The sequence below is a fragment of the Pelecanus crispus genome, chromosome 10 (assembly GCF_030463565.1).
Source record: "Pelecanus crispus isolate bPelCri1 chromosome 10, bPelCri1.pri, whole genome shotgun sequence".
Classification (NCBI taxonomy): domain Eukaryota; kingdom Metazoa; phylum Chordata; class Aves; order Pelecaniformes; family Pelecanidae; genus Pelecanus; species Pelecanus crispus.
The window spans coordinates 83,065-102,740 of NC_134652.1; positions in this window are offsets into that span (position 1 = coordinate 83,065).

Consider the following 19,676-nt stretch of genomic DNA (forward strand, 5'->3'; position numbering starts at 1 on the left):
AAAGTTTGTTCTTTTACCTGAAAGGAAAACATTCGAGACTCCCAAGGGACCGATGCAGGAACGAGGCGTGCTCCGGTAACTGCAATTTTTCATCAGCTTTTCGGCACTGGCAGCAGATTTGCCTTTTCTCTGGGTTTGATGCGGAGTATCTGTAGCATCCTCAAACCTCACAAAGGTTTCTCAGCCCGACTCACGCCGAGAGCGGCAGAGGCCGCCCAGCCCCAGCGAGGAGCAGCCGGGGATGGGATGGGACGTGACTGCCTCTACTCGCCCCGGCCAGGCAGGGGCTTGGCCCCAAAACCCCTCAACGACCCCGCTGCAGCGTTTGTCCCAGGGCCGCTTCTGCCCCCGCCTGCCCTGCAGAGAGATAGAGCAAGAAAACGTTGAGTCTGCGAGCAGGACGGAGGGAGAGAGAGATGGGGGGGAGTGGAGGAGAGGAAGAAGAAAGGAGGGACAGAGACAGTGACAGAGAGAAAGAAGCATTAGGGCAGGAAGGAGAGGACAAAGAAAAAAAGACAGACAGGAAGAAAGCTAGGAGACGGGGAGGGTGGGAAAAAGGACAAGGAGCAGGACACAGCTTGTCCGAGAAAGACAGGGAGCAAGACAAGGCGATACAGAGAGAGAAAAAAGGGAGAGGAAGGCAGGACAAAGCGCAAGACAGGCAAAAAATTAGAGCAAGGAAGCAGGACAGAGATGGAGGGAAAAAAGGCCTAGGATGGGTAGCAGGACAGGAGATAGGGGCCGGGGGTGTGGAAACCAGCACCGGGCTGCAGGACAGAGATGGAAAAATTAAAAATAGAGGACACAGGGGGCGTGACAGAATGACAGAGAGAGAAAAAAAGGGATGGAGCGCAGGACAGCAATTGGAGGGAAAAAAACAACTGTGATGAGCAGCTGGACAGAGAGATAGGGAGATCTGAAAAGAGAGAAAGGAAAGAAGGGACAGCCAGCTGGACAGGGGGACACAGTTAGAAAGAATGGTAAGAGGGGAACGGGGAAGAGGGAAAGACAGACAGAAAAGACAGTGCAAGGAAGCAGGGGCAGAGGGACAGCAAGAGGTTAAAAGAAAGGGACAGAGCGCTGGACAGAGATGGAGAAAAAAACAGCAGGGACAGAGCACAAGAGACAGAAAGAGCGACAGGGAGCAGGGCAGATGGGGGGGAGGAACAAAACAGGGCAGCAGCAGGATGGAGATGGAGAAGAAAAAACACCCGGGATGGTCAACAGGAACAGAGACAAACATGAAATAACAGGCAGGGAGTGGGACAAAGGAAGATAGCAAGAAACGACGGGATAAGCAGCGAGACAGAGCGACAGACAAGAATAATGACAATGAGAGAGAGAGAAAGACAAAGACCTTGAGAAGCACAGCGGGGTGGAGAAAGAAAGGGAGGTATTAGGAGCCCTGCGGAGAGACAGAGGACAACAAAAACTAGGGCAGGAAGCAGACGGTGAGCTGATGAAAAAAAACACAGTGACAGTGAGCAAGAAAAAGGGATAGAGAAAGAGAAGGAAGGAAGGAGGGAGATAGGAAGGCAGGGACACCGGAGTGGCACGTACAGGCGCAGAGAAGAAAAGGACGCTAGGGAACAGGTCAGAGCAATTGTGGGGAAAAAGGGATAGATGCAGATCAGGAGAAAGAGATGGAATAGGAAAAAACACCAATGGTTGCAGGACAGAGACAGAGGATGAAAAAAAACAGGCAGAGGGAGCAGGAAGGAAGAACAGAGAGGCAAGGAGAGATAAAGGGACTGGACGCGCAAGAGGGGAGGCTGGGCCCCGAGGGCCCGGGGGACTCACCACAGCTCTCGCTCTCAGCGCTGCCAGGGGAATTTCCCAGTTCAGGACGCTTCCTTCTCCTTCTCTCCTCCCTTCCTCTTCTGTAACTCCGGTCGCTTGGCTGTCCTCCACCTAAGAGAATACACGGGTCTCTTACAGCTCTCATGAGACAAGACCTGCCTAGACGCGTAGCCTCACTCGCTCGTGCGCTCTGCAACTACAAAGAGGGATCCTTCCTTGCCCGGAGAGGCAGGCGCTTTCTTGCCCGCAGCGGGAGGCAGCTGCCGGCTGCACCCTCTTTAGTGTATTCTTCAGCTGCTTTACCTGTCTCTGCCCTTGCCAGCTTCAGCCACAGCAGCTCTCCTCCACAGCCAGCAAGCGCTCCGCCTGCCCCTTTTCTCCCCCACACCGCTAGGAGTGCGAGGCCAGGCACAGACAACCCACGCCAGCCTGAAGCTGGGGCAGTCAATAGCATCTCCAGGGGAAGAACGGGCAACCGAGTCCTCAGCGTGGCCTCTGGAAGGGGGAAAGAATAACCAGTGGCCATTATTACCAGAGCCTGCCCCCGGCCACAGCCCTCCTTATGCAGGGACCTCTGCAGACACCGCATCCTTCCCTGCACTGCTGCTATCGGTACCAGCATTAAGGGAGAATCCAGCGCGTTCGAGGGCCAGCTTCCAGCCTTCGCGACAGGCCTTGGGGGGTGATCTAGGGCTACAGGACAGGCTTCGGGCAGGTGCCTGGAGCTGGGGGCAGCTGCACGGGCTCAGCGGGCCCGGGGTGGGGGGGCTCAGGAGCGAGCTCTGGCGAGTTGGGGACGTGCCCGCCGTCTGCGCCAGCGGCATGTCCTCCTCCTTCCCCTCCTACCCGCCGCTCTCCCTCGGGGAACTCCCCGGGGCTGCCCCGACCCCCCGCTCGCCCCCAGCTGCCCGGCAGCCTGCCGCAGCGGCAGCTTTGAAGCCTTCCCCTCCCGCCTCCACCCCCCGGGAGCCCGGCGGGCAGCAGACACCCCCTGCACCCACCAAAGGGGCTCACTCACATCACACCACATCGCCGCTGCTCCCGGCCCTCGCCCGCCACCGGCAATCGCGCCCGCCGCGCCGCCATGCCGCTCCCGCACACCGCGCATGCGCCGGACACCGACGGCGCGCCAGAGGGGCCACACCCGGCGCCGCGAACGCCGGGACGCAGCACCGCGATTCGGCCACCAGGCTGCCGCGTGACTGGGCCGTGCCGCGAAAACTACAGCTCCCGGCATGCCCCGCGCAGGCGACAAGGCCGACCGCAAGCCCCTTCCCCAGCACCGCAGCTGCCGGCACGCCGCGGGAGGCAGCCGGCCCCGCTCTCCTCCCTTCCGGGGACGCCGCCGTTCCCCCCGGGAGCCCTGCCGAGCCCCTCGGCGCAGACCCGCGCTCCTCAGGCAGCCCCCGCCGCCCGGCTCCGGCACACGGCGCGGCACCCGCCCTGCGCCCGGGCTCCCCTCGCCGGCAGCTGCGACGCGACACAAACACGGCGCGGGCAGCACCTCGCTCCCCCGCAGGCACCGTCGCCCTCCCCGGTCCCATCACTCGGCCCCTGCTCACCTCCTCCGTCGGTGCAGGTGCAGCCACAGCCCGACAACCGCTTCGCTCCTCCCTTGCCTCACACCGGCCCCTCCACGGCCCCCCGGGGCAGGGCAGCACCGGCAGCCCCAGCCCCTCCACCAGCAGCCACCCCTTTACAGGGAGGGGCCCTGGCCATCAGCCTCACTGCCCGCACCTGGGGTCCTCCAGCCCCGGCCCACAGCTGGAGCCCAGCAGGAACAGGGGGCCATTGCCTGACCCCCCACAGCGTGTCACCTCCTACCCTGGGCCCCATCACAGCCCCTTGCCCAGTGCAAAAGGGAGCGTAAATGCAGCTGGCGAGTGTTTATTCAGTCACGCACGTAACAAGTCCTGGGAGCGAGTCTGCTCCGGGGCTCGGGGCCCCCAACGCTCCCCCTGCCCCCTGGGACACCTTGGCAGTGGTTCCGGGAGCCACGCTCGTCGGTTCGGTGGGGAACGGACAGAGGTGGAGGACGCCAAAAAATGAGGAGCGGGGCACTGGACAGGGGGGTGTAGAGAGAAAGCACGAGGCAGGGAATGGGACAGAGAAGAGAAGGACGGGGACAAGGGAGCCCGACAGAGGGTGGAGAAAAAGCAGCAGGGAGAGAGGCTGCAGAAAGGGGGAGAGGGAGCTGGACAGAGACTGACAAAGAGGGACGGGGAGCGGGATGGAGATGCGGGAGAAACCCGGGATGGGCAGCACGACAGAGAGGGAGGAGAAAAGAACAGGGCAGGAAGCTGGACCGAGAGACATGGGGAAAGACAAAAAAGCAGCGGCAAGAGCATGGCAGAGAGGGAGGAATGAAACAACAGGGACAGAGAGCCAGGACAGCGAACAACAGAGGGAAGGGGCCGGGAGGGTGCGTGGGGATGACAACACAAACCAAACCCCGCAGCTACATGCTGCAGGGGCGAAGAGGGAAGAATAAAGAAATAGGGACAGGGAGCTGGAAATAAAAGAGAGCGGGAGAGCAAAAAGGGTAGCAATGTGTACAGAAAGAAGGGGGGGGGGGTGCAATTCTAAAATAGGGTCCTCAGGGAGCCAGAGACAGCGAGACGGACAAAGGACAAAAGCAACAGGCGACAGGGCGGAGAACGAGGAATTCACAAACAGTGGCAGAGCGCTGGGCCAGAGACAGACTGAGAAAGGCAAGCAAATAGCGTGGAGCTACGGGACAGAAAACGTGGAATGAAAAAACAAAGAGAGGGAGCCCGGCAGAGAGAGGACCGAGGGAAAAATCCAGACCGCAACCCCCATTCCCCAGTTCCCCTGCGCCGCTCGGGGGGGAGGAGGTCAAGAAATCGGGAGTGAAGTTGAGCCCGGGAAGAAGGGAGGGGGGTGGGGGGAAGGTGTCTTAAGATTTTTGTTCTTATTTCTCATTATCCTACCCCAATTTGACTGGTAATCAATTAGACTGGTTTCCCCAAGTTGAGCCTGTGTTTTGCCTGTGACAGTAATTGCTGAGCAATCTCTCCCTGTCCTTATCTCAACCCACGAGCTTTTCATTCTATTTTTTCTCTCCGCTGTCCAGCTGAAGAGGGGAGCGGCAGAGCACCTTTGGTGGGCGCCTGGCATCCAGCCACGGGGGCACCGGGACGGACACAGAGAGATGGACAAAAGGAAAAAGCGAAGGGCTACGCAGCAGAGAGGAAGGAATTAAAAAACAGGGATGGGAAGTGAAAAAAGAGCGAGATGGAGAAGGGGGCGGGGGGGAGCCAGCGATGGCAAAAATAGTGACGGGCTACAGGACACAGAGGCAGGAATGCAAAAGTAGTGGCCAGGTGCCGGGCAGAGAGAGACACAGAAGGAAAAAACTAGCCATGGGCTACAGGGCAGAGAGAGGGAGGACCTAAAAGATGGGGACAGGCAGATGCTCAGAGCGAGATGCAGAAAGGAGGTACAGGGGAGAAGGGGCGGGGGGGGTGTGTGGGAAATTAACCCCCACAAAAAATTGCAGCAGCGTGGGAAACCGAGGGGGCCGGGGAGGGGCAAGGAGGGACCCGGATGCACAGAGGGGAGACAGGGCCGCGAGGGGCCCGGGATGCACCGCAGCTCTTGCTCTTGGCGCTGCCGGGAGAACTTGCCTGTTTGGACGCTGCTTTCTCCTTCTCTCCTCCCTTCCTCTTCTGTGACTCCGGTCACTCGCCTGTCCTCCACCTACGAGGATACACAGGTTTCTTACAGCTCTCACGAGACACGGCTGCCCAGACACGTCGCCTCGCTCGCTCGTGCGCTCTGCAACTACAAGGAGGGATCCTTCCTCACCCGGAGAGGCAGGCGCTCTCTTGCCCGCAGCGGGAGGCAGCTGCCGGCTGGACCCTCTTTATTTTGTTCTTCAGCTGCTTTACCTGTCTCCGGCCTCCCCAGATTCAGCCGCGGCAGCTCCCGGCCACAGCCAAGAAGCGCTCCGCCTGTCCCTTTTTGCCCGTGCCGCCAGGACAACGGGGCCAAAGGCAACCCACGCAAACCTGAGCCGGATGCAGTCAACAACATCCCCGGAGAGGAACCAAAAACGGAGTCTTCAGCGCTCCCTCTGGGAGAGGGAAAGAAAAAGCCACCGTTATCCACACCGATAACCAACCGTAGCTCTCCTCAGGCCAGAACCCCCTCCTTCAGCATGAGCTCCTTCCCCAAACCAATGCTAACGGCACCAGCATTTATGGAGAATACAGCGTGTTCAAGGGCCAGCCTGCGGCCATGAGGACAGCATTTGGGGGCCGTCTGCGGCTACGGGACACGCTTCAGGGGAGCTGCCGGAGCTGGGGGCAGCTGCACGGGGCGAGCAGGGCTGGAGGAGTTCTGTGGAGTTGGGGAGGCACCCAGCACCTTTTCCAGGGGGTGGGAAGGTCTCCAGGTACCCAGAGGGGTGGGGGCAGCCATCTCCTGCCCCTCTCCACCAGCTCTCACAAAAGCCCTGGGACCTGCCCTGACGGGGCCCAACACCAACCGACCGTCAGCCGGTCCCACCACTGGGTTGCAAACGTCCTTGCGACTCATCGGCGCTCTCGGGCAGGCGTGCCCCAGCAGCACCATCCCCCGAGGCTGCGGCCCTTTTGCACTGAGGGGCCATCACCATCAGCCCCCACCCTCGGGGCTCCTCCAGCCCCAGCCCACACCTGCAGCCATGGCCCCTGACACCCGCCACGTAACCTGCTCCCTTGGACTCTCTGGCAGCCGCTCACCAAGCACAAAGCACTGCAAACACAGCCCCACGAGCGCAAAGGAGACAGCAAGTGTTTATTCATTAATGCCTACAAGTCCTGGGAGCAAGTCTGCTCCGGGGCTCGGTGCCCGTACGCTCCCTCCTTCTCCTGGCACAATTTAGCAGTCGTTACCGGAGCAGCCGATACGGAAAACGAAGAGAGCGCAATGGGGAGCAGAGCAGAGGAACAGGAAGAAAAAATAAAATGAGGGAGCGAGATGCACACGTCGCTAAAAAAAAAGGCACGAGTAGTCCTACAGGGACACCGCGGAAGAACAAACAGGGTCATGGAGCAGGCCAGAGGGAAAGAGAAAGAAAGTGACGAGCAGGGAGCAGCCGGCTGGAGAGAGAACCCGCGTGAGAGGGAGGGAGGGAGGGAGGGAGAAAAAAAAGATAGAGAACGAGCCAGAGAGATTGAGGGAAGAAGAGAGGTGCGGATCAGGACAAAGAGAGGGAGAAAGACAAACCAGCGCTGGGCTGCAGGATGAGAAGAAAGGGAGCAGGACAGAGGGGAATAACGGGACGGCGAGCTGGGCGGGGGGGGGGTGTAGCGAGAAACAATGGGACAGGCAGCGGTACAGAGATATACAGGCAAAAAGTTAGCGGGAGGATGGAGGGCAGAGAGAAGAAAAGAAACAGGACAGGGAGCAGGGCACAGATTAAGAAAGAATCATGAGAGACAGGGAGAGAGACAGAACCAAGGCTGACAAAGGGATAGGGAGAGAAAGAGAAGGAAGGTAGGAGAGCGATAGGAAGGCAGGGACACAGAGCAGCACGTACAGGCGCAGCGAGGAAGAGGACGCCAGGGAACAGGCCAGAGAAAGTCGGGGCGGGGGGCGCGGTAAAGAGACAGACACAGATCAGGACAAAGAGATGGAAAAAGGAAAAAACCAGCGATGGGCTGCAGGACCAAGACGGAGAATGGGGGGAAAAAAAAAAGGAGGGAGAGGTAGCAGGACAAAAGTGCAGAGAGAAAAAGGGAGTGGTAGAACAAGCGAGATGAAGGAAGAGAGGAAGAGAGGAAGAGGGAGTGGGGGAGAAGAAGAGAAAGGAGAAGAGAGGTGCAGGGAAGGGGCGGGGGTACGGAAATCGCAGCAGCGTGGGAAAGCGAGGGGGCCAGGGGCGGGGCAGGGAGGCAATCGGACGCAGGGGAGGGGAGACAGGGCCCCGAGGGCCCGGGACTCACCACAGCTCTCGCCCTTGGGAGAATTTGCCAGCTCAGACGCTGCTTTCAGCTTCTCTCCTCCCTTCCTCTGCTGTAACTCCGCTCGCTCGGCCGGCCTCCCCCTGAGAGAGCACACGGGGCTCTCCCGAGAGCACGGGCCCAGCGGGCAGGCGACACCCCCACACCCCCAAAGGGGCTCGCTCGCCTCACCGGGGCTCCTGCCCGCCGCCCGCCACCGCTCATCACGCCCAGCACCCTGCCGCGCTGCAGCGGCAGCCAAGGCTGCGGCGGCGCTGCTGCCGACCCGCGCGGTGCCAGCGCTGCGGGAACCACGCTCGCCTGGGGCCAGCACCGGCGCTGCTGTTCCGCCTCGTGCGCGCCGAGAGCACGGCCGGGGGCGGCAGCGGCGTTTCCTTACCGGCGGGCAGCGCCGAGCACGGCGGCATCGCCCTGCAGGTGCGGCGGCATCGCGCGGCTGTTACCGACGGACGGCACTGCCGAGCACATGGACGCACCCCCGCATGTGCGGCTGCCGAGCTGCAGTGGTCACTGGACGGCAGCAGCATCTTGAAAGTTCTTTTCTGATTATTTCGTAGAATGAGACATGAATAAAAAGTGAGAAAACTCATGGGTTGAGATAAAAAGAGTTCAACCGCCAACCACCAGTAAGGCAAAGAGACCCTCTTTTTTAAGGCAAAGAGACCCCTGCAGCCTGTGACCCCCTCGATGTCCCCCTCTGATGTCCCCCATCCCTCCTGTGACCCCCAATGTCCCTCTGTGACCCTCCAATGTCCCCCTGTACCACCTATGACCTCCCTGATATCCCCCCCATGACCCCCAATGTCCCCCTGTCCTCCTGTGACCCCCAATGTCCCCCTGTCCTCCCCCCATGACCCCCCAATCTCCCCCTGTACCCCCATGACCCCCCCATATGCCACAGGGAGCACAACCCTTGTACGAGACAGTGGAGAAACCACAGAGACAGCTAGGGGTGGCTCCCAGGGCACTAGGGGGGGTCAGAGGAGTTTTGGGGGTGTTGGGGGAATTTGGGGGGGGCACGGAGCCCCCTCCTGCCATGGGGAGCACAACCCTTACAGGAGGCACTAGAGAATCCCCGGGCGTAGCTGCGGGGGTGTGGGTGTGAGGGGGTGTTCGGGGGGGTCCCCGACTCACCGGGGGGCCCCAGGACGTAGAAGTAGGGGGCGAAGCCGTGGACGTGGAGGCAGACGCTGTTGCCGGCTGCCGTCACCCCGAACATGCGGAGGACGGGGACGGGGCCGTGGGTGGCCCCCGGCATCCCGGGGAGGGGGGACCCTGGGAGGAGGGGGGGGGGCACAGCTGGGTGAACCCCCCCGAACTGGGGAGACGGGGCGGTGGGGGGCGTACAGCGGCATCACCCCCCCAGCAGGGGGGAGGTTTGTTGCCCCCCTGGGACCCAGCGGTGCCCCCCTGAGGGACCCATGGGTCTGAGTGGCCCCCCGAGGGCAATTCCCGCCTCCCTTCGGCACTCCCCGATTCCCCTTGGCAATTCCCGCCTGCCTTCAGCGATTCCCGCCGCCCTTCGGCACTCGCCGCCGCCCTTCGGCGATTCCCGGCACCCTTCGGCGATTCCCGGCACCCTTCGGCACTCGCCGCCGCCCTTCGGCGATTCCCGGCACCCTTCGGCACTCGCCGCCGCCCTTCGGCGATTCCCGGCACTCTTCGGCACTCGCCGCCGCCCTTCGGCGATTCCCGGCACTCGCCGCAGCCCTTCGGCACTCGCCGCCGCCCTTCGGCGATTCCCGGTACCCTTCGGCACTCGCCGCCGCCCTTCGGCGATTCCCGGCACCCTTCGGCACTCGCCGCCGCCCTTCGGCACTCGCCGCCGCCCTTCGGCGATTCCCGGCACCCTTCGGCACTCGCCGCCGCCCTTCGGCGATTCCCGGCACTCTTCGGCGATTCCCGCCGCCCTTCGGCACTCGCCGCCGCCCTTCGGCACTCGCCGCCGCCCTTCGGCGATTCCCGGCACCCTTCGGCACTCGCCGCCGCCCTTCGGCGATTCCCGGTACCCTTCGGCGATTCCCGGCACTCTTCGGCACTCGCCGCCGCCCCTCGGCGATTCCCGGCACCCTTCGGCACTCGCCGCCGCCCTTCGGCGATACCCGGCACCCTTCGGCACTCGCCCCCGCCCTTCGGCGATACCCGGCACTCTTCGGCACTCCCCGCCGCCCCTCGGCACTCGCCGCCGCCCTTCGGCGATTCCCGGCACTCGCCGCCGCCCTTCGGCGATTCCCGGCACTCTTCGGCACTCGCCGCCGCCCCTCGGCATTCGCCGCCGCCCTTCGGCGCTTCCCGCCGCCCTTCGGCACTCGCCGCCGCCCTTCGGCGATTCCCGGCACCCTTCGGCACTCGCCGCCGCCCTTCGGCGATTCCCGGCACTCGCCGCCGCCTTTCGGCGATTCCCGGCACCCTTCGGCACTCGCCGCCGCCCTTCGGCGATTCCCGGCACCCTTCGGCACTCCCCGCCGCCCTTCGGCGATTCCCGGCACTCTTCGGCACTCGCCGCCGCCCTTCGGCGATTCCCGGCACTCGCCGCCGCCCTTCGGCGATTCTTGGCACTCTTCGGCACTCGCCGCCGCCCTTCGGCGATTCCCGGCACTCTTCGGCACTCGCCGCCGCCCTTCGGCACTCGCCGCCGCCCTTCGGCGATTCCCGGCACTCTTCGGCACTCGCCGCCGCCCTTCGGCACTCGCCGCCGCCCTTCGGCGATTCCCGGCACCCTTCGGCACTCGCCGCCGCCCTTCGGCACTCGCCGCCGCCCTTCGGCGATTCCCGGCACTCTTCGGCACTCGCCGCCGCCCTTCGGCGATTCCCGGCACCCTTCGGCACTCGCCGCCGCCCTTCGGCGATTCCCGGCACCCTTCGGCGATTCCCGGCACCCTTCGGCACTCGCCGCCGCCCTTCGGCGATTCCCGGCACTCTTCGCGATTCCCGGCACCCTTCGGCACTCGCCGCCGCCCCTCGGCGATTCCCGGCACCCTTCGGCACTCGCCGCCGCCCTTCGGCGATTCCCGGCACTCTTCGGCGATTCCCGGCACCCTTCGGCACTCGCCGCCGCCCTTCGGCGATTCCCGGCACCCTTCGGCACTCGCCGCCGCCCTTCGGCGATTCCCGGCACCCTTCGGCGATTCCCGGCACCCTTCGGCACTCGCCGCCGCCCTTCGGCGATTCCCGGCACTCGCCGCCGCCTTTCGGCGATTCCCGGCACTCTTCGGCACTCGCCGCCGCCCTTCGGCGATTCCCGGCACTCTTCGGCACTCGCCGCCGCCCTTCGGCGATTCCCGGCACTCTTCGTCACTCGCCGCCGCCCTTCGGCACTCGCCGCCGCCCTTCGGCGATTCCCGGCACCCTTCGGCACTCGCCGCCGCCCTTCGGCGATTCCCGGCACTCGCCGCCGCCCTTCGGCGACTCCCGGCACTCTTCGGCACTCGCCGCCGCCCTTCGGCGACTCCCGGCACTCTTCGGCGATCGAGCGTGGCTGGGGCTGCAGTACCAAATTTTGGACACCGGGTGGCAGCACCGAGACACGGGAAAGAGCCCCACTGCGCATGCGCGGAGCCGGAGCTCCACGACCGCATTTCGCGCACCACGTGGCAGCACAGAGCGCGGCAAAGCGCATGCGCCGGGCTGCCGCTGCAGGACCGGGATGCGAATGAGCAACACGCCGGCGATTCTTGGGCTTCGCTGTTCTCTGTGCACCTGTCCTCACCTCTGCGCTGTCGGAACTCTGCTCTCCTCATCCCGCCTACACACGAGGAAGGCTTCCTGTGCAGGGCTTGTCGATTAGCTAAGAACACGACGTCGTGTAGTCCGGAACGGCCCTTTAGTCAGCTGGGGTCAGCTGTCCCGCCCGTGCCCCCTCCCAACCCCTCGTGCCCCCCAGCCCGCTCGGCGGCGGGGCGGTACGAGGAGCCGAAAAAGCCTCAGCTCGGTGCAAACGCTGCTCGGCAGTGGCTAAAACACCAGCGTGTCATCAACGCCGTTCCCAGCACAAATCCCAAACAGGGAGATGGGGCTGGGAGCGGGGTGCAGGGAAGCGTCTGGGGGACCGCAAGCAGCGCCCTGAGGGCCCAGAAGCAGAGGGGTTATGGGGGACTGTGCCCAATATGGTGGGGCAGAGGTGGGGGCACATCCCTGGGGAAAATTAACTCACCTGGGGGAAAGCCTCGTGCAGGGGGACGCTCGGGTGGAAAGCATTCGGGAGGGCAGGGAGACAGAGGGGGACGGGGAGGAGGACACGGACGGACAAAGGGGTACATGCGGCTGAAAAGGTGCACGGGGGGACACGCGTGGGGATGACCTACGCAAGGGGGTCCGCCCAGGGTAATCCACAGCAGATAACTCACCTGGGACAACCCGCAGCAGGCGATCCGCGCCACCTAACTGACCCACACCGGATTCACGCTGGATAACGCTCGGCGGTGCTCCTCAAACTGCCAGCGTTTCACCCCACATTTAGCCCAAATTAGGGGCTGGGGTGTCATGGTTTAGCCCCAGCCAGCAGCTCAGCACCACACAGATGCTCGCTCACTGCCCCTACCCCGATGGGATGGGGGAGGGAATCGGAGGAGTAAGAGTGAGAAACACTCCAGGGTTGAGATAAGAACAGCTTAATAATTGAAATAAAGTAAAATAGTAATGATAATAATATACAGAGCAAGTGATGCACAATGCAATTGCTCACCGCCCGCTGACCGATACCCAGACAGTTCCCGAGCAGTGATCGCTGCTCCCTGGCCAACCCCCCCCCCCCCCCCCCCCCGCCAAGTTTCTATACTGAGCATGACGCTGTATGGTATGGAATAGCCCTTTGGTCAGTTTGGATCAACTATTCTGGCTGTGCCCCCTCCCAGTTTCTTGTGCACCTGGCAGAGCATGGGAAGCTGAAAAGTCCTTGACTAGCACAAGCAGTACTTAGCAACAACTAAAACCATCAGCATGTTACCAACATTCTTCTCCTACTAAATCCAAAACACAGCACTATGCCTGCTACTAGGAAGAAAATTAACTATCCCAGCCGAAACCAGGACATGGGGTTTGTTTGCGTTTTGTTGTGGTTTTTTTCCTTTTTTTCTTTTTGGCACTTCCACAATAGAAAACTGGCATTTGTTTGCTTTTTCCAAACATATTCAATTCTGGGTTTTTTCAGCGCTTTCCCACAACATAAAAATTGGTGATTCTTGCTTTTGGTTTCATTCTTGAGAAAGAGGGGTTGTTTTGGGCTTTTGGTGTGGGGTTTTTTTGGTTGGATCCCCCCACCCCTTTCTTTCCAGCTGCACAAATCCAGGTGCCTTTGGCTTTCCCAAGAGCAGCAACAGCTTCACAAATATTTAGACCCAGAACAAGGGAGAAAAATAAAACAGCTTCATCTCACGCACAGGAAAGCGGCAGACAAAGGGTCGGCATTTAGAGCCTTTACAGAAAACAGGCATTCTCCTTCTGTTCCTAAACCCATCTCTTAGGTTGAAATATTGCAACGCTACTATGGCAGTATTGATCAGGGAACAACGGCCCTGCCACCGCACAGCCTATCCTCTGATGCTAGGGGACCTATTTTTGCACACACAACCCTGGCTTTCCCGAAAAATTTATGCTTACCAAAAATAGCCATTTGGAAAATATTGCCAAACAACAGTTGGCAATAAAACTTCAATGTTTGACACGCAAATTTTTGGTAATTTCCTATTTGCTTCTTGTTTACTGCTGTTCTTCAGAAATTCTACTTGTAGCCAAGTGACTCGCTACCAGTTCAAGCATTTACCTTCCTGGTATTACCACCACATGGACACAGGCAAGTAACTTCACTGCTCTTCTAAAATGATCCAAATTAAAATTAGAGCCATGAAAGAGGAGGGAAAGAGCAGAAAAGGAGAGGTCAGGCAGCAACAGAGCCCTGCAGGCTGCCACTGGTCAACACTGCACTCTTTTTAAAACAAACAAACAAACCAACCAACCAACCAACAAAAAACCAAAAACCCCCCAAACATCAAAACCCAACACACCAAAACCAAGCAACAACAAACCAAAACCATGACCATGTATCTTTTTTTCCTTTCGGAGCTCCTCCCTGTCGCACCATGCTGTCTTGTCAGAGCATGAAGCACAGGCGATCTGTTTCCCCGATGACATTTGCATGTGACGAATACACATTCACAAGTAGCCCAGATCTGTACGACTGGCATCATGCTTATGGTTTTAATAACCGTAATTCAGTTTTATTGACTGACGCGTTTGTGAGGACACTAATTAACTTTCAAACGTAGCCTCTCCTTGGCAGGGGGCGGGGCGGGGGGGAGGTTGGGGGAACCCAAATGTGTTAGAGACTGAAAAAAAATGACAGTTCAGAGCTCCCAACCATGAGGGAGCAGCGAGGAAATTCATGAAAGTGAAGACAAACAGCAGCAACGTTAAGTGAAATTTGGCTTCAATTCTGATCATGTACTTAAGAGACTCTCCAGGACTACACCTCATTCCTATGAATGACCAGTCCTTTGTTGGAAGGGCAAACTTTTTTTACTTCAAAGTCCTAGATCGAAGGTTCCATGGAGCAGAATGCGGATTGAGCCACAGGACAACACGCCACCAACATTCTAATGAAAGCAAACAAAGAAACAAAAAAAAATCATATCAAAATCAAGTTTAAGCATCGGTTTCCATCACGTGTCATTCATTATGCTTCTACTGGCATCTAGCTGCTCAAAAATCAACTATGCCGACACCACATATTGCTAAAAATTTAGCGACGCACAGAAAAATAAAAGGCTATTTCCAACTTGTCCATAAAACTAGTATGAACAAACAGAAGAGAAGCACTTGACCCTAACGAAAGTTACAGGCAGCTCTTAATTTGTCCTAGATGAAAGTTTGTTCTTTTACCTGAAAGGAAAACATTTGAGACTCCCAAGGGACCGATGCAGGAACGAGGCGTGCTCCGGTAACTGCAATTTTTCATCAGCTTTTCGGCACTGGCAGCAGATTTGCCTTTTCTCTGGGTTTGATGCGGAGTATCTGTAGCATCCTCAAACTCACAAAGGTTTCTCAGCCCGACTCACGCCGAGAGCGGCAGAGGCCGCCCAGCCCCAGCGAGGAGCAGCCGGGGATGGGATGGGACGTGACTGCCTCTACTCGCCCCGGCCAGGCAGGGGCTTGGCCCCAAAACCCCTCAACGACCCCGCTGCAGCGTTTGTCCCAGGGCCGCTTCTGCCCCCGCCAGCCCTGCAGAGAGATAGAGCAAGAAAACGTTGAGTCTGCGAGCAGGACGGAGGGAGAGAGAGATGGGGGGGAGTGGAGGAGAGGAAGAAGAAAGGAGGGACAGAGACAGTGACAGAGAGAAAGAAGCATTAGGGCAGAAGGAGAGACAAAGAAAAAAAGACAGACAGGAAGAAAGCTAGGAGACGGGGAGGGTGGGGAAAAAGGACAAGGAGCAGGACACAGCTTGTCCGAGAAAGACAGGGAGCAAGACAAGGCGATACAGAGAGAGAAAAAAGGGAGAGGAAGGCAGGACAAAGCGCAAGACAGGCAAAAATTAGAGCCAGGAAGCAGGACAGAGATGGAGGGAAAAAAGGCCTAGGATGGGTAGCAGGACAGGAGATAGGGCCGGGGGTGTGGAAACCAGCACCGGGCTGCAGGACAGAGATGGAAAAATTAAAAATAGAGACACAGGGGGCGTGACAGAATGACAGAGAGAGAAAAAAGGGATGGAGCGCAGGACAGCATTGGAGGGAAAAAAACAACTGTGATGAGCAGCTGGACAGAGAGATAGGGAGATCTGAAAAGAGAGAAAGGAAAGAAGGGACAGCCAGCTGGACAGGGGGACACAGTTAGAAAGAATGGAAGAGGGAACGGGGAAGAGGGAAAGACAGACAGAAAAGACAGTGCAAGGAAGCAGGGCAGAGGGACAGCAAGAGGTATAAAAGAAAGGGACAGAGCGCTGGACAGAGATGGAGAAAAAAACAGCAGGGACAGAGCACAAGAGACAGAAAGAGCGACAGGGAGCAGGGCAGATGGGGGGGGAGGAACAAAACAGGGCAGCAGCAGGATGGAGATGGAGAAGAAAAAAACACCCGGGATGGTCAACAGGACAGAGACAAACATGAATACAGGCAGGGAGTGGGACAAAGGAAGATAGCAAGAAACGACGGGATAAGCAGCGAGACAGAGCGACAGACAAGAATAATGACAATGAGAGAGAGAGAAAGACAAAGACCTTGAGAAGCACAGCGGGGTGGAGAAAGAAAGGGAGGTATTAGGAGCCCTGCGGAGAGACAGAGGACAACAAAAACTAGGGCAGGAAGCAGACGGTGAGCTGATGAAAAAAAACACAGTGACAGTGAGCAAGAAAAAGGGATAGAGAAAGAGAAGGAAGGAAGGAGGGAGATAGGAAGGCAGGGACACGGAGTGGCACGTACAGGCGCAGAGAAGAAAAGGACGCTAGGGAACAGGTCAGAGCAATTGTGGGGAAAAAGGGATAGATGCAGATCAGGAGAAAGAGATGGAATAGGAAAAAACACCAATGGTTGCAGGACAGAGACAGAGGATGAAAAAAAACAGGCAGAGGGAGCAGGAAGGAAGAACAGAGAGGCAAGGAGAGATAAAGGGACTGGGACGCGCAAGAGGGGAGGCTGGGCCCCGAGGGCCCGGGACTCACCACAGCTCTCGCTCTCAGCGCTGCCAGGGGAATTTCCCAGTTCAGACGCTTCCTTCTCCTTCTCTCCTCCCTTCCTCTTCTGTAACTCCGGTCGCTTGGCTGTCCTCCACCTAAGAGAATACACGGGTCTCTTACAGCTCTCATGAGACAAGACTGCCTAGACGCGTAGCCTCACTCGCTCGTGCGCTCTGCAACTACAAAGAGGGATCCTTCCTTGCCCGGAGAGGCAGGCGCTTTCTTGCCCGCAGCGGGAGGCAGCTGCCGGCTGCACCCTCTTTAGTGTATTCTTCAGCTGCTTTACCTGTCTCTGCCCTTGCCAGCTTCAGCCACAGCAGCTCTCCTCCACAGCCAGCAAGCGCTCCGCCTGCCCCTTTTCTCCCCCACACCGCTAGGAGTGCGAGGCCAGGCACAGACAACCCACGCCAGCCTGAAGCTGGGGCAGTCAATAGCATCTCCAGGGGAAGAACGGGCAACCGGGTCCTCAGCGTGGCCTCTGGAAGGGGGAAAGAATAACCAGTGGCCATTATTACCAGAGCCTGCCCCCGGCCACAGCCCCTCCTTATGCAGGGACCTCTGCAGACACCGCTCCTTCCCTGCACTGCTGCTATCGGTACCGCATTAAGGGAGAATCCAGCGCGTTCGAGGGCCAGCTTCCAGCCTTCGCGACAGGCCTTGGGGGTGATCTAGGGCTACAGGACAGGCTTCGGGGCAGGTGCTGGAGCTGGGGGCAGCTGCACGGGCTCAGCGGGCCCGGGGGGGGGGGCTCAGGGCGAGCTCTGGCGAGTTGGGGACGTGCCCGCCGTCTGCGCCAGCGGCATGTCCTCCTCCTTCCCTCCTACCGCCGCTCTCCCTCGGGGAACTCCCCGGGGCTGCCCCGACCCCGCTCGCCCCCAGCTGCCCGGCAGCCTGCCGCAGCGGCAGCTTTGAAGCTTCCCCTCCCGCCACCCCCGGGAGCCCGGCGGGCAGCAGACACCCCTGCACCCACCAAAGGGGCTCACTCACATCACACCACATCGCCGCTGCTCCCGGCCCTCGCCCGCCACCGGCAATCGCGCCCGCCGCGCCGCCATGCCGCTCCCGCACACCGCGCATGCGCCGGACACCGACGGCGCGCCAGAGGGGCCACACCCGGCGCGCGAACGCCGGGACGCAGCACCGCGATTCGGCCACCAGGCTGCCGCGTGACTGGGCCGTGCCGCGAAAACTACAGCTCCCGGCATGCCCCGCGCAGGCGACATGGCCGACCGCAAGCCCCTTCCCCAGCACCGCAGCTGCCGGCACGCCGCGGGAGGCAGCCGGCCCCGCTCTCTCCCTTGCAGGGACGCCGCCGTTCCCCCCGGGAGCCCTGCCGAGCCCTCGGCGCAGACCCGCGCTCCTCAGGCAGCCCCCGCCGCCCGGCTCCGGCACACGGCGCGGCACCCGCCCTGCGCCCGGGCTCCCCTCGCCGGCAGCTGCGACGCGACACAACACGGCGCGGCAGCACCTCGCTCCCCCGCAGGCACCGTCGCCCTCCCGGTCCATCACTCGGCCCCTGCTCACCTCCTCCGTCGGTGCAGGTGCAGCCACAGCCCGACAACCGCTTCGCTCCTCCCTTGCCTCACACCGGCCCCTCCACGGCCCCCCGGGGCAGGGCAGCACCGGCAGCCCCAGCCCCTCCACCAGCAGCCACCCCTTTACAGGGAGGGGCCCTGGCCATCAGCCTCACTGCCCGCACCTGGGGCTCCTCCAGCCCCGGCCCACAGCTGGAGCCCAGCAGGAACAGGGGGCCATTGCCTGACCCCCACAGCGTGTCACCTCCTACCCTGGGCCCCATCACAGCCCCTTGCCCAGTGCAAAGGGAGCGTAAATGCAGCTGGCGAGTGTTTATTCAGTCACGCACGTAACAAGTCCTGGGAGCGAGTCTGCTCCGGGGCTCGGGGCCCCCAACGCTCCCCCTGCCCCTGGGACACCTTGGCAGTGGTTCCGGGAGCCACGCTCGTCGGTTCGGTGGGGAACGGACAGAGGTGGAGGACGCCAAAAATGAGGAGCGGGGCACTGGACAGGGGGGTGTAGAGAGAAAGCACGAGGCAGGGAATGGGACAGAGAGAGAAGGACGGGGACAAGGGAGCCCGACAGAGGTGGAGAAAAAGCAGCAGGGAGAGAGGCTGCAGAAAGGGGGAGAGGGAGCTGGACAGAGACTGACAAAGAGGGACGGGGAGCGGGATGGAGATGCGGGAGAAACCCGGGATGGGCAGCACGACAGAGAGGGAGGAGAAAAGAACAGGGGCAGGAAGCTGGACCGAGAGACATGGGGAAAGACAAAAAAGCAGCGGCAAGAGCATGGCAGAGAGGGAGGAATGAAACAACAGGGACAGAGAGCCAGGACAGCGAACAACAGAGGGAAGGGGCCGGGAGGGTGCGTGGGATGACAACACAAACCAAACCCCGCAGCTACATGCTGCAGGGCGAAGAGGGAAGAATAAAGAAATAGGGACAGGGAGCTGGAAATAAAAGAGAGCGGGAGAGCAAAAAGGGTAGCAATGTGTACAGAAAGAAGGGGGGGGGGGGTGCAATTCTAAAATAGGGTCCTCAGGGAGCCAGAGACAGCGAGACGGACAAAGGACAAAAGCAACAGGCGACAGGGCGGAGAACGAGGAATTCACAAACAGTGGCAGAGCGCTGGCCAGAGACAGACTGAGAAAGGCAAGCAAATAGCGTGGAGCTACGGGACAGAAAACGTGGAATGAAAAAACAAAGAGAGGGAGCCCGGCAGAGAGAGACCGAGGGAAAAATCCAGACCGCAACCCCCATTCCCCAGTTCCCCTGCGCCGCTCGGGGGGGAGGAGGTCAAGAAATCGGGAGTGAAGTTGAGCCCGGGAAGAAGGGAGGGGGTGGGGGGAAGGTGTTTTAAGATTTTGTTCTTATTTCTCATTATCCTACCCCAATTTGACTGGTAATCAATTAGACTGGTTTCCCCAAGTTGAGCCTGTGTTTTGCCTGTGACAGTAATTGCTGAGCAATCTCTCCCTGTCCTTATCTCAACCCACGAGCTTTTCATTCTATTTTTTCTCTCCGCTGTCCAGCTGAAGAGGGGAGCGGCAGAGCACCTTTGGTGGGCGCCTGGCATCCAGCCACGGGGGCACCGGGACGGACACAGAGAGATGGACAAAAGGAAAAAGCGAAGGGCTACGCAGCAGAGAGGAAGGAATTAAAAAACAGGAATGGGAAGCAAAAAAAGAGCGAGATGGAGAAGGGGGTGGGGGGGAGCCAGCGATGGCAGA